This window comes from Gadus chalcogrammus, chromosome 13, assembly GCF_026213295.1.
Source record: "Gadus chalcogrammus isolate NIFS_2021 chromosome 13, NIFS_Gcha_1.0, whole genome shotgun sequence".
In the NCBI taxonomy this organism is placed as follows: Eukaryota; Metazoa; Chordata; class Actinopteri; order Gadiformes; family Gadidae; genus Gadus; species Gadus chalcogrammus.
In genome coordinates, this window is record NC_079424.1 from 25,524,702 (window position 1) to 25,539,867 (window position 15,166).

At 44.0% G+C, this 15,166-nt stretch overlaps 3 non-coding genes across 3 annotated transcripts; all 3 read left to right on the top strand.

Moving 5' to 3' along the window:
• The first annotated feature begins 4,790 nt into the window (after positions 1 to 4,790).
• On the top strand, positions 4,791 to 4,909 carry LOC130402751 (5S ribosomal RNA). Its single transcript, XR_008904020.1, has one exon. It is a non-coding gene; the product is annotated as a 5S ribosomal RNA (ribosomal RNA).
• Positions 4,910 to 5,344: 435 nt separating this feature from the next.
• On the top strand, positions 5,345 to 5,463 carry LOC130402754 (5S ribosomal RNA). Its single transcript, XR_008904023.1, has one exon. It is a non-coding gene; the product is annotated as a 5S ribosomal RNA (ribosomal RNA).
• A 435-nt stretch (positions 5,464 to 5,898) lies between these two features.
• Positions 5,899 to 6,017, top strand: LOC130402755 (5S ribosomal RNA). Its single transcript, XR_008904024.1, has one exon. It is a non-coding gene; the product is annotated as a 5S ribosomal RNA (ribosomal RNA).
• Positions 6,018 to 15,166: the final 9,149 nt, after the last annotated feature.

The following is a 15,166-nucleotide window of genomic DNA, read 5'->3' on the forward strand; positions in this document are numbered from 1 at the left end:
AGGGGAAAAAATGTGCAAATTAATAATATAACGTGTGGAATCTCTTCTCATTTATACTTTTAATGATCAGGATAACTTCTTTTAACGCGAATGGGCTAAGGGACAGGAACAGGAGGCAGCAAACCTTGATGGTGTGTGAGGCAGACATAATATGTTTACAAGAGACGCATTGGGATGAGGAGGTTATGAGGGTGGTTGAGAGAGAATGGATGGGGGACATGTATGTGAATAATGGTGGTGTTAAGTCAAGAGGGGTAGCAATTTTAGTGAAAAGGGGAGTGGTTGAGAAAGTGACGAAGTGTGTGGATGATGGTGATGGGAGGGTGATAGGAATTACTTTTGAGTGCTTGGGTAAAATATGTCGATTGTTGAATGTGTATGCGCCGAATGAGGTGAAGGAGAGGAGGGTTTTTTTTGAGGGATTGGGAGGAATGTGTGTGGAAAACTTTGGTGGTGGGTGACTTTAACGTGTGGTGGGAGGTTGGATGCGTCTGCAAGTATGTGTTTCAGGAATGACTTGTCAAGAGGTGTGTTAGAGGAGGTTATGAGAGACAATGGTTTAATAGATGTGTGGAGGGAAAGGAATCCAGAGGGGAGGGTTTTTTCAAGGAGGCAAGTGGTGAGAGGAGTTTTAAAACAGAGTAGGATAGATTTAGTTTTGAGTACAAACGGCATTTCAGGTAGGATAGGGAGAATTGAGTATAAGGTTACTGCGCTCAGTGATCACATGGTGTTAGGGTTTAATTTAGGTCAGGGGTTTGAGAGGAGAGGGGGAGGCGTGTGGTGTATGAATGGTGAGTTGCTGAGAGAAGAAAAGTACAAAAAGAAAGTGAGAGAATGTATATTGAGGAGGAAGAATGAGAGAATGTATGAGGAGGACATTGGGAGGTGGTGGGAGAGTTTGAAAGGAGAGATAAAGGAATTGAGTATGGGTTATAGTAGAGGCAGGAATATGATACAGAGAGAGAGAGAGAGAGAGAGAGAGAGAGAGAGAGAGAGAGAGAGAGAGAGAGAGAGAGAGAGAGAGAGAGAGAGAGAGAGAGAGAGAGAGAGAGAGAGAGAGAGAGAGAGAGAGAGAGAGAGAGAGAGAGAGAGAGAGAGAGAGGAGGTTAAAGGGAGATTTAGCTAGAGAGGCAAAGAGAGCGGATGAGGTGGCAGGCTATGATTTGGGGAAGTATATTAGAATTAAGGATGAACTGAAGGAGATAGAACAGAGGAGGTGTATGGGTGCAATAGTCAGAAGTAGGGCCAGATATGTGATTGAGGGAGAGAAATGTACAGGATTCTTTTTAGGATTAGAAAATACGAAGCAGAAGAATTATTTAGAAAAGGTGGAAGGAAAGGAAGGGGAGATGATTACTGATTTTGTAGGGATAGCTGAAAGAGTAGAAGATTTTTATAGGGATTTATTTAGGAAAGAAGAAGTTGATGAGGAGAGTATGAGGCAGGTGTTGGATAGTGTGAAAGCCAGGTTGAGCGATGATGATAGGGAGATGTGTGAGACAGGAATAGGGACGGGTGAAATAAATGAAGCGATAGGAGGGTTAGGGAGAAATAAGAGTCCAGGGATAGATGGGTTAATTGGTGAATTTTATGTTGAGTTTAGGGAGGAATTAGTGCCAGTGCTAGAGAGGTTATTTAGATGGATAGAGGAGAAGGGCGAGATGCCGCTGAGCATGTCGACAGGGTTAGTAACGGTGATACACAAGAAAGGGAGTAGGGTTAAGCTACAGAATTATAGGCCACTTAGTATGCTGAATGGTGATTATAAAGTTTTAGCAAGGGTGTTAGCCAACAGGGTCAAGCAGGTAATAGGGAAGGTGGTGGGAAGCACACAGGCATATAGTATACCAGGTAGGGACATAGCGGACACAATAAGCAGTATCAGGGACATAATTGAATTTATGAAGAGAGATAAAGGGGGGATAGTTGTAAGTTTAGATTTGAACAAAGCATTTGATAGGGTGGATCATGATTATTTATATAGAGTGTTAGATAAATTTGGTTTTGGGCGCAGGTTGGTAGGATGGATAAAGAGGATGTACGACAGGGCAGTGAGTTGTGTTAAAATCAATGGGATAGTCACAGACACATTTAGACTGGAAAGGTCGGTTAGGCAAGGCTGTCCGCTGTCGGCTCTGCTGTACTCCTTGTCGGCAGAGCCGCTAGCGGCACTACTAATGCAGAATGACAGGATCAGGGGGATAGAGTTACCAGAGGGGCGGGTTAGTTTATTATTTCAGTATGCGGATGACACGACAGTTACAGTTAGGGACAGGGAAAGTGTAGTTGAGGTTTTAGGTAGTGTAGAGTTGTATGGCAGGGCATCAGGGGCGAAAATAAACATGGAAAAGTCAGAAATCATGTATGTAGGTGTGGAGAGAGCAGGTAGGAGGGAGATAGGATTGAAAGAGGAAAAGGATTATTTTAGGATATTAGGTGTGAACTTAGGGATAAAGGATAAAGAAGGGAGAGATATGCAGTTTGAAGGGATAATGAATGGTATTAGGAAGACGTTAAGGTTTTGGAAACTTAGAGGGTTGAAGCTGAAGGGGAAGGTGACAGTTGTGAATGCGCTGGTAATGAGCAAGCTTGTGTATGCAATGAATGTTTTGGATGTGCCTGATAGAGTTTTGAAGGAGGTGGAGAGAATGGTGAGTGAGTTTGTGTGGGGTGGGAAGGGAGTTAGGATAGTCAGGGAGGTGATGGAAAATTAGTATGAGGATGGTGGGTTAAAATTGATTAATTTAGAAAGGAGAAAGAAAGCCCTTAGGGTGAAAATGGTGGTGAGATATCTAAAGGACAAGAGGGATCATATATGGAAGGTGTTTTTAAGGGAAGCAATTAATAAATGCGGTGGGTGTGGAGAGTATATGGAACTAAAGAAAGGTATGTTGGTAGGAGTGTCTGAGTTTTATAAGGAGGTGTTGGGAGCGTGGGGAGAGTTTGTGAAACGTGTGAAGTATGAGTGTAAGGATGTTAAGCAGGTATGGGAGCAACCAGTGTTTTTAAATCCAAAAATAACATTTGAAGGGAACACAATTTATAACAGGGTGATTTGGAGAGCAGGGGTTAGGAAGGTGAAGGATTTAGTTTATGAGTATGTACTTGGGTTCATGAGGGCACAGGTAATGGTCGACGAGGTGAGGGAAAGAGGGGATGAAATATGGTTGGGTACGGCACAGGGAGTGTTGGAAAGGATCAAGGAGGGTATGCCGAGAGAATGGGTTGGGATGATTGAGATAGAGGCTGTGGTGAATGGAGAAGGTGAGATAGAAATGTATGTGGGGGAAGGAGAAAGGAGGGTGAGTCTGAAGAGTGTGAAAACGAGAGTAATGTATAGATGTTTAAGAGGGAAAGAAGTGAGGAGACCGGCTGCAGAGAAAGTATGGGTTAGAGTGTTGATTGATATGGATGTAGGGGGAATATGGAGGAATTTAAGAGTGAAATGGAATTGTATTGAATGTGAAGATTTTGATTTCCTTTTGCGGCACAACAGGGTGTTTAACAATTTAATAATCAGTAGGTTTGATGTGAATGTGAGGAAGGAATGTGATGTGTGCGGAGTGGGGGTGGAAACGTGTATGCATGAGTTTGTTGAATGTAGTTTGTTGGATAATTTGGGAAAATTAAAGGATTAATAAACAGATGTTGGGGAGGAGGGTTTGTGGAGAGAATGGAATGGAGAGAGTTGTGGCTGTTTGGGGTGATAAGTAAGGTGGAGGGTTGTAATGTTAATCTGTTAAATTATGTTTTAAGCCACGCAAGGTTTGCTGTCAAGCTCAGGAGGAATTTGGCCCATTATGAGAAGAAGAGAGTTGAGGTATGGAGTGTTTTTAAAAGTATAATGAGAAGAGATGTGAATATGGTTCATAGATATGTTGGGGAAGAGGACTTCCTTGGAGGGTTTGTGGAGGGGAGTACTTTTGTTGTGCTTGGAGACGTTGGGGGAGTGGAGTTGGATTTCGGATGAGTCGAAGGGGGCGCCTACGGGCTGGAGGTGCGGCTAAGAGGTCAGCAGGATGACTGATTATTTTTATTTCTTGGTAATTAGTGTTTTGAGTCCATGACTTTTTTGATTTGGTGAGGGGCCAGTGTATTGAAGGTTTTTACAAAAGCATCCTGGCTAACCCAGTATTTGTAGTTATTTTGGTTTGATGAAGTATCTTTCTTGTTTTATTTGTTTTATGTTTTATTTATGTATGATGGTGTATGTATATATTTTGTGTTAATAATAAAAAATAAAATAAAAAAAAAGGCACGCCCGAACTCGTCTGATCCCGGAAGCTAAGCAGGGTCGGGCCTGGTTAGTACTTGGATGGGTGACTGCCTGGGAATACCAGGTGCTGTAAGCATTATACTTTTTCAACTCGAGCTCATTGGATGCAATGGCCTACCGTGCGCTGATCTTTAGCGCCCACTGTTTTGGAGAATTTAAGCAACATACAGACTCTGACGACGTCTCCTCAAACTCTATTTGTGAAACATGTGGACAGTGTAGTGACGCTGCTAGCAGGGAGCAGCAGAGAGCTGCAATGACGGCGGTCCACCTTAGTCCATCCCAGGTTTTGCAACGCTACGTTTCTTCAAATGATCACGCAAACGATGACGCCCAAGCAGTGTAATGCATTGCGTTCAAATATGTAACTCTGAGTCTGGAATAACGTATTCATTCATTCATTATGGATCTAATCATTGTTTCTGTACAAGTCCCGTCTCTGGCCACGGCAGCGCTCTCACTCCTTACGTCCTCCTGCTGTATAAAAGCTAATATGGTCAAGTCTATAAATGCTTACGGCCATACCACCTTAGGCACGCCCGATCTCGTCTGATCTCGGAAGCTAAGCAGGGTCGGGCCTGGTTAGTACTTGGATGGGTGACCGCCTGGGAATACCAGGTGCTGTAAGCATTATACTTTTTCAACTCGAGCTCATTGGATGCAATGGCCTACCGTGCGCTGATCTTTAGCCCCCACTGTTTTGGAGAATTTAAGCAACATACAGACTCTGACGACGTCTCCTCAAACTCTATTTGTGAAACATGTGGACATTTTAGTGACGCTGCTAGCAGGGAGCAGCAGAGAGCTGCAATGACGGCGGTCCACCTTAGTCCATCCCAGGTTTTGCAACGCTACGTTTCTTCAAATGATCACGCAAACGATGACGCCCAAGCAGTGTAATGCATTGCGTTCAAATATGTAACTCTGAGTCTGGAATAACGTATTCATTCATTCATTATGGATCTAATCATTGTTTCTGTACAAGTCCCGTCTCTGGCCACGGCAGCGCTCTCACTCCTTACGTCCTCCTGCTGTATAAAAGCTAATATGGTCAAGTCTATAAATGCTTATGGCCATACCACCTTAGGCACGCCCGATCTCGTCTGATCTCGGAAGCTAAGCAGGGTCGGGCCTGGTTAGTACTTGGATGGGTGACCGCCTGGGAATACCAGGTGCTGTAAGCATTATACTTTTTCAACTCGAGCTCATTGGATGCAATGGCCTACCGTGCGCTGATCTTTAGCGCCCACTGTTTTGGAGAATTTAAGCAACATACAGACTCTGACGACGTCTCCTCAAACTCTATTTGTGAAACATGTGGACAGTTTAGTGACGCTGCTAGCAGGGAGCAGCAGAGAGCTGCAATGACGGCGGTCCACCTTAGTCCATCCCAGGTTTTGCAACGCTTCGTTTCTTCAAAAGATCACGCAAACGATGACGCCCAAGCAGTGTTATGCATTGCGTTCAAATATGTAACTCTGAGTCTGGAATAACGTATTCATTCATTCATTATGGATCTAATCATTGTTTCTGTACAAGTCCCGTCTCTGGCCACGGCAGCGCTCTCACTCCTTACGTCCTCCTCCTGTATAAAAGCTAATATGGTGAAGTCTATAATTGCTTACGGCCATACCACCTTAGGCACGCCCGATCTCGTCTGATCTCGGAAGCTAAGCAGGGTCGGGCCTTGTTAGTACTTGGATGGGTGACCGCCTGGGAATACCAGGTGCTGTAAGCATTATACTTTTTCAACTCGAGCTCATTGGATGCAATGGCCTACCGTGCGCTGATCTTTAGCGCCCACTGTTTTGGAGAATTTAAGCAACATACAGACTCTGACGACGTCTCCTCAAACTCTATTTGTGAAACATGTGGACAGTGTAGTGACGCTGCTAGCAGGGAGCAGCAGAGAGCTGCAATGATGGCGGTCCACCTTAGTCCATCCCAGGTTTTGCAACGCTACGTTTCTTCAAAAGATCACGCAAACGATGACGCCCAAGCAGTGTAATGCATTACGTTCAAATATGTAACTCTGAGTCTGGAATAACGTATTCATTCATTCATTATGGATCTAATCATTGTTTCTGTACAAGTCCCGTCTCTGGCCACGGCAGCACTCTCACTCCTTACGTCCTCCTCCTGTATAAAAGCTAATATGGTCAAGTCTATAATTGATTACGGCCATACCACCTTAGGCACGCCCGATCTCGTCAGATCTCGTTCAGGTGTGCAAGCAGGAAGCAGGAAGTGAGCAGAGAGCAGGCGAGTGTTTGTTGCTAACTTTATACTTGTTTAAGTACTTTATTTGTTGATTTTCCTCGATACATCTCCCCCAAACAGTGAGGTACTGTTTGGGGGGAACATAGTTCTCCCATTGTTTTGGGGAAGGATTATTATGCGGACGGACATAATGGAAACAGATCATGGAAACGGGAAAGGCTCGGATGAAGTAGACTGCGGAAAGAAAGACCAGAAGGGAGGAGAGGCTGGTGATAAAGAGATTAAATACGACAAAGAACTGACCGTGAGTGTGGAACTGATCGGGGAAGATCCAATAACGGTGATGGAGTTCATGAGAGCGACGAGAGAGGTGTGCGGGGAGTTGATGGCGTGCCGTAAAACCGGTTTGAAAAAGTATGAATTGACAATGGGACATCTCAGCGGGAAGAATAAACGTATGGACGGTTTTAAAATAAGAGGGGTTAGTATAATTGCAAAGGAGCTCACCAGTGATGAAACGGTGGTGTCGTTCTTGGAGCTTCCGGCGTACACCCCGGACAATGACGTGATTCTGAAGCTACAGGGGTGGGGGGTTTCTGCTGCCTTACCTATCAAAAGAAGAATGTGGCCTGGCACTAACATTGCAGACGGGACCAGGTTTCTGAAGGTGAAATTTAATGACTTGGTCAGGTCGTTGCCGTATTCGACGCAGTTCAGCACAGCTACGGGTCCCCAGTACTTCCGGGTGATCCACGACAGACAGGAGAAGGTGTGTAGGATGTGCATCCAGCCAGGGCATATCCTGAGGGACTGTCCGGAGTTCAGATGCCACAGGTGCCATGGACAGGGGCACTACGCAAGGGAGTGTGGCGTAGACGAGGAACAGAGGCAACAAGGAGGAGAAGGCGGGAGCCGGGAGACGGACGTCGGCGAGGAGGAGGAGCGACCGAGAGGAGAAGGCGGTAGCGGAGCTGAGGCGACTGAAGCGGAAGGAAGTGGCGTGGGAGTCGGCGGGGAAGGAAAGCAGATGGACGAGGAGCAGGAAGGAATGGCAGAGGACGAGACGGCAGCAGAAGAGACAACGGAGACGGGAGGAGAGAAGGAAAGGGAGGAGAACGGCTGCAGCGCGGACAGTGCGGTGAGAGGGACGGACGAACGAGAGGAGCGGAGCAGCGCGGGTGAGGGAGCGAAAGGAGGGGAGAAGAACGGGGGAAAGAGTGGAATGACTGTGGTGGGACAGGGAGGAGGAAGGTCGGTGGCAAGGGGGATTAAGTGGGGGTGGAGGGCTTCTGATATAACAGAAAGTAGGAAGTGGGTGGCTTCGGATATATCAGACAGTGGGGAGGAAAACATGGAGGTGGTGGGTGGAAATAGGAAAATACCATCGGGGAGGAAGGAGAGAGAAGATAAGGGGAAAAAAAGTGCAAATTAATAATATAACGTGTGGAATCTCTTCTCATTTATACTTTTAATGATCAGGATAACTTCTTTTAACGCTAATGGGCTAAGGGACAGGAACAGGAGGCAGCAAACCTTGATGGTGTGTGAGGCAGACATAATATGTTTACAAGAGACACATTGGGATGAGGAGGTTATGAGGGTGGTCGAGAGAGAATGGATGGGGGACATGTATGTGAATAATGGTGGTGTTAAATCAAGAGGGGTAGCAATTTTAGTGAAAAGGGGAGTGGTTGAGAAAGTGACGAAGTGTGTGGATGATGGTGATGGGAGGGTGATAGGAATTACTTTTTAGTACTTTTAGTACGTGTGTGGAAAACTGTTTGGTGGTGGGTGACTTTAACGTGTGGTGTGGGAGGTTGGATGCGTCTGCAAGTATGTGTTTCAGGAATGACTTGTCAAGAGGTGTGTTGGAGGAGGTTATGAGAGACAATGGTTTAATAGATGTGTGGAGGGAAAGGAATCCAGAGGGGAGGGTTTTTTCAAGGAGGCAAGTGGTGAGAGGAGTTTTAAAACAGAGTAGGATAGATTGTCTTGAGTACAAACGGCATTGCAGGTAGGATAGGGAGAATTGAGTATAAGGTTACTACGCTCAGTGATCACATGGTGTTAGGGTTTAATTTAGGTCAGGGGTTTGAGAGGAGAGGGGGAGGCGTGTGGTGTATGAATGGTGAGTTGCTGAGAGAAGAAAAGTACAAAAAGAAAGTGAGAGAATGTATATTGAGGAGGAAGAATGAGAGAATGTATGAGGAGGACATTGGGAGGTGGTGGGAGAGTTTGAAAGGAGAGATAAAGGAATTGAGTATGGGTTATAGTAGAGGCAGGAATATGATACAGAGAGAGAGAGAGAGAGAGAGAGAGAGAGAGAGAGAGAGAGAGAGAGAGAGAGAGAGAGAGAGAGAGAGAGAGAGAGAGAGAGAGAGAGAGAGAGAGAGAGGAGGTTAAAGGGAGATTTAGCTAGAGAGGCAAAGAGAGCGGATGAGGTGGTAGGTTATGATTTGGGGAAGTATATTAGAATTAAAGATGAACTGAAGGAGATAGAACAGAGGAGGTGTATGGGTGCAATAGTCAGAAGTAGGGCCAGATATGTGATTGAGGGAGAGAAATGTACAGGATTCTTTTTAGGATTAGAAAATACGAAGCAGAAGAATTATTTAGAAAAGGTGGAAGGAAAGGAAGGGGAGATGATTACTGATTTTGTAGGGATAGCTGAAAGAGTAGAAGATTTTTATAGGGATTTATTTAGGAAAGAAGAAGTGGATGAGGAGAGTATGAGGCAGGTGTTGGATAGTGTGAAAGCCAGGTTGAGCGATGATGATAGGGAGATGTGTGAGACAGGAATAGGGACGGGTGAAATAAATGAAGCGATAGGAGGGTTAGGGAGAAATAAGAGTCCAGGGATAGATGGGTTAATTGGTGAATTTTATGTTGAGTTTAGGGAGGAATTAGTGCCAGTGCTAGAGAGGTTATTTAGATGGATAGAGGAGAAGGGCGAGATGCCGCTGAGTATGTCGACAGGGTTAGTAACTATGATACACAAGAAAGGGAGTAGGGTTAAGCTACAGAATTATAGGCCACTTAGTATGCTGAATGGTGATTATAAAGTTTTAGCAAGGGTGTTAGCCAACAGGGTCAAGCAGGTAATAGGGAAGGTGGTGGGAAGCACACAGGCATATAGTATACCAGGTAGGGACATAGCGGACACAATAAGTAGTATCAGGGACATAATTGAATTTATGAAGGGCGAGAAAAATTTGGTTTTGGGCAAAGAATAATCAACTGGATTAAATTATTGTACAAAAATGCAAGGAGTAGGATAAAAATAAATGGAGCTATAACAGATCCTTTTCCATTAGAGCAATCCGTGAGGCAAGGGTGCCCGCTATCGGCAGTACTTTACAGCTTAACTGCAGAAAGTCTCGCGGAAATGATAAAGAAGGATAAGGAAATAGAGGGGATAAAATTGCCAAATGGGGGTGAAAGCAAAATACAGCAATACGCTGATGACACCTCATGTATGGTAAAAAAATATGAATAGCGTGAAAAGGATAATGGGAAAAATGGAAATATATGGGAGAGCAGCAGGGGCTAAAGTAAATATAGACAAAACTGAAATAATGTACGTCGGAAATATAAACCAAAATGATTGTAACATACCTTTTAGAATTTCAAATGATTACCGTATTTTCCGGACTATACGTCGCTCCCGAGCAGATCAAATCCTAATAACTATAAAACTAAAGATCAGACACAATCACTGACCGAAGATTATGCAAGTAAAAAGTATATTTCTCGCTAGAAATGTTATTAGAAACACGTTTAACGGTGAATCGGTCCTAAAATATTGCATTTCCCATTCAGATAATAAAGATTAATAAAGATCATACACATTCACTGACTGAAGATTATGTAAGGAAAATGTACATTTCTCGCTAGAAATGTCATTAGAAACGTGTTTAATGGTGTATCTGTCCTAAAATATTGCATTTCCCATTCAGATAATAAAGATTAATATAAGCGACGCCGTGTTCCGGAGCCGCGGGGGATTCTGGGAATTGGGGTTCTCAGTTGACAAATGGGGCTTTTGTTAACTTGTTTTGTTGTTAGGATTAAGTGGGGTTAATGGGTTCGGGATGTTATGTGGTTGTGTGTTGTTCTATTAACATTGTTCGTGTGTTCATTATTGTCGACACCGTCACCGAGAGTGACGTGACCATCGTTTCGTGCAGCTGTTCCGTGTTGAAGTCTCGTTCAATAAAAACCAACTCTCGTTGTCGAGCGTTCAATAAAAACCAACTCTCGTTGTCGAGCGTGCCCCCCCCCTACAAACGTGTCTCCTCCCCCCTCAACAAACGTGTCCCCCCCCCCCCCCCCCCCCCCCTCCTTCAACTAACGTGTCCCCCCCCCCCCCCCCCCTTCATGGGTCTGATTCGCCGATTTCCCATGCTGATTCTCGGGCATCTTCGACAATTTGGCTATAGATTGTCTCATTACACGCTAAATAATATAATTATAGCCTTGTAGTGACCGTAACATAATTCAACTACAGTATTTCGTTATGTGTTGTTCTTTCAATTGTGTTGTTGTTTACTGCATGTCATTTACGTTCTTGGTGGTTGGATTACGTGCGTCTCATGACGTCACAGACCATGCTGGATTTGTTTACCTTCAGCACGCTTTGTTTTCCGGTTTTCTTTTTTACAAAATAAACGAGTCACACGGCTGTGTGCTCAACGTGCGAAGTTGTGTTCTTAACTTATTGCAATTTCCACAGCCTAATTATATATATAGGTTTTGGCATAAACATAACTAGGGTGCACTGTACTATCTGCGCACACCCTTTCTGAAGCCTCTCTCTCACTCTCTCTCTCTCTCTCTCTCTCTGTCCCTCCCGCTCTCTCTTTCTCTCTCTCTCGTACCGTTTTGTGGAGCACGTTAATTGTCTTAGAACACTCCCATTCAGAATGCATTGGTTTACATTTCGTTTTGTGTAACACGCAAAAAGTCGGACTATCGTGCTCGGGAACACGCTTCAATAGATTAACGTTCGTGCGCAGGAGCACGCAATTGCGTGATACCGGGTTGGTGTGTGTGTGTGTGTGTGTGTGTGTGTTTGTGTGTGTGTGCTCTCCGTAGGGCATGTCCTCTGCTATGGACAAAATCTCTGTTTAATATTATTATTTCATTATTAATTATTGAACAATAACGGTGTGTCAGCTTCCTAGTTGATGAGGATTAATTAATTATTACAAATATACAAGTTAATGTATATTTGTGTGCCATGGCTTCAACAGGAAGTGTTGGAGATCGATACGGATCTCTCCAGTGTCTCCAGAAAATAAGGGAATGATGCTAGACCATTCAAAAATATGCGGGGGGTTCTAAAAATACAAAGCTTATGTGAAATGGGTGAAGTTGCCCTTTAAATTGTGAAATATATCATATGAATCTGCATAAAAACTATTTGGGGAGATGTTAGGAACCCAGCCTCACAATCTCTGATGTTTTTTTCTATTTTTAAACATTATTTTTAGGTGTTCACCACAGGTGCTGATGCGTCAGCATATGTGCGAAAGAACACTTGAAGAATGCTGCACATCCAAATCCATGCGACCCACAGATAATCTCGAATTTTTTAATTTTTATTATGTCAAATGATTTTGTATTTTTTACTTTTTACTTTCAATGCATGCTGCAAATATGTTGCCTAATTTTTGTACCTTTCACTTTTATGCTAACGAAAATTGTATAACTTTGTCACATATAACTTTGGATTTTTATGAATGCTTTTATCGGGGTCATCCCTATGTTCCCCGGGTCCTATGTTCCCCGCTCGGGGAACATAGGACCCTTTTTAAAAAAAAAAAAAAGGTCCTATGTTCCCCGTTTTTCCCAAAAAAGGGTCCTATGTTCCCCTGTAGCCATAAATACCGGGGAGCATAGGACCCTTTTTGGGAAAAGCGGGGAACATTGGACCCTTTTTCTGAAAAAGGGTCCTATGTTCCCCGTAATCTATCAATCTTTAAAAATATTTAAACTTTGACGCGTCATTCGCGTGATGACAGCCAATCGGCGTTCAAAAGCATGGCCACTGAGTGACATGTGTAACGTAACAGCCAATCAGTTTTTAACTGGCCAACTCAGTGCAGTGCAGTCCGGGGTGAACTGCAGCATGGAGGAGAAAGTGATGGTTGCCGTTTGCCGTTTGGGCTTCTTCTTGGGGTTTGTGTACCGGCGTATGAATAGACTGCGTCAGGTTCTCCGACGTCTCTCCCTCTTCCACAAAAGGTAAAGACATGCAATGGTAGTTATCTCGGAATTTGGCAGTAATGGTGGAAAACGTAACAGACCGGGGAACATTGAACCTGTTACGTATTTTAAGAACAATCAGCTGCCTCCACATAGCCTCTAGGAAGCAGATTCAAACACAAGCTGCATTACCCTCACATAGCCACTAGGAAGCAGGATCGAACACTTAAGCAGCAATAACTACTTTAGCCACAGATAGCAGCACCTTTAGACCAGGCCCCCAGGATAGGCGCATACTTCGAGAAGGGTCCAGCTGCAGGCTTGGGCGTTCCCGTCATGACACAAAAACGCCCATCGGGCGTTCCCGTCATGACACAAAAACGCCCATCAGGCGTTCCTGTAGCGTTTCATCGATCACTCAAGAAGAGGTGAGTGAGTTTCGCAAGGCATGCTGGGTATGCTACCCTTCCTTTTTTGGCGGTTTTACCTCGTAGTAACTTTCCAGAAAAACGAAAGGGTTATGATCAGAGATTATGTCAGTAAGTATGATATTGTTTAATTGACAACATTTGCTGTGAAGTATTCTCATTTAAATCACTGATAAGCTGTGGTATCGTTGTATCCGAATTCGAATCGGATATAAATACTCGTGACAAGCATGGTTCGGTGGCAGCGAATGCTATGCTATCGTCCATAAACGTTGAATATACTATTCAGAAATCAGCAACGTTTAAGACGGTTTGTAGGTAGAGGGTAAAGTTTGCAGCGAAGGCTTTGCCGATTATTTTACTGTGAGGTTAACATTACCAAAGTACATTGTTAAGTTGGATGTTAAGGTGTCAGCTGGCATGGTAAGAGGCATGAAATCGCGGCCACTCTGCTTCGTTGTGGTGACACACGCATCGGATTAAACTGTGCATGTAAACGTACTAGTACGTCTAAACTAACTAGTATGTTTACATGCATGGCATATCAAAGAATTCTGTCAGTTCGGTCGCGGCGCAACGAATGAATAAAGATCGTTAGCACTCTGAAAAACAGATGACAGATGTGCCCTCAGTTACTACTTTATTACCTCGTTGATGACCAACGTTTAGGAAAACATGTACTTTTAATTCACCCTTGGGTGAAATCGAAGCGTAGTGTGTACTGAATGCGTGTTGATGATGATGCATATGAATTGCAACTTACACGTCTTCCAAACCTTTTCAGTACCCTGGCACATGCTTTGTCCAATGGACCATGGAAGGGACTTTACTTGGCTGACGAGGTAAAACGTGTGGCTGGCGCACGATTCATTGCATCTCGTAGAGTAGCATTCACTGGTAGACAGGCAGGCCTCTAGATTGTTTATTATGATTTAATGAAGTGTTCCTATGTGACGCTCATGGGCCCTGGTTGCTGCTAAATGCTTGTTGAAAGTGCATTGTGCACTTTTTGTATGTAGTTACAAAATGAGGGTGGATATCACTTTATAGTTTATAGGCATTATATACTAATAAGAATCATTGACAAATCACATTCCCCTTTTACCACCACAGGACGCACCTCACCAGTATCAGAGCAACAGCTGTGGGGTGTTTATGCTGATGGTGAGATGCATTATTTTCAGAAATTATGACTAGTTTGCAAAACAACTAACTCATTTGCATGTTAATTTCAGTACGCAATGTATTCTACCCTCAAAAGCAATATGATTTCAGTGAGGTGAGTTCTTTCTAATCTCAATCAGATGTGTAGCATGAAATATAAGGCTTTTAATAATTTAGTCATCCTTACTGGAGGCTACAATTAACATGCATCATAGGTCATACACATTACTTTGTCTTCAGGTACTGCACTTACGGGAGGAGATGGCTACAGTACAAACAGTACTGTAACATGGATTTGTATTGGGCTATGAAGTCATTTAAAGCATCATTTTACTTTTCAGGGGGACATGCTCTCTATCAGGAGGTGGTGGTTTGACAGCTGTTGGAGACCTTTATGCTTGAAAGGTTTATATACTGTGTCCATGTTGCTATTTACTTATTTTTGGTGCTCACGAAGATCGTAGCCAATACACTTGTCTCTCCGTCTCTAGGCTAGCCCTGCAGAACTAGCTGGCTCCTTCTCACCCTCTCCATCTCCCCATCTCAGTCACACCTTCCAATCACTAAGCAGTGAAAGGTATTACATACTATGTCCATACTTTTCTATTTACGTATATTCTCTCTTGCTCTTTCTCAGACTTTTGATCGATCAGTGATTGCCTTTTTGTTTAATGGTGTGGGTAGTGTTGGTCTGGGCTTGTGTGATTGAAGGTTGATCATAATCCCTGTTTCTCTCCCTCTCTCTCGCTCTCCTTCACTCTTTTTTGGCTCTCTCGCTCTCTCTAGCCCTGCAGGACTAGCTGGCACACCAAGCTCACCCTCTCCATCTCCCCATCTCAGCTACACGCTCCAATCTGGCACAACAGAG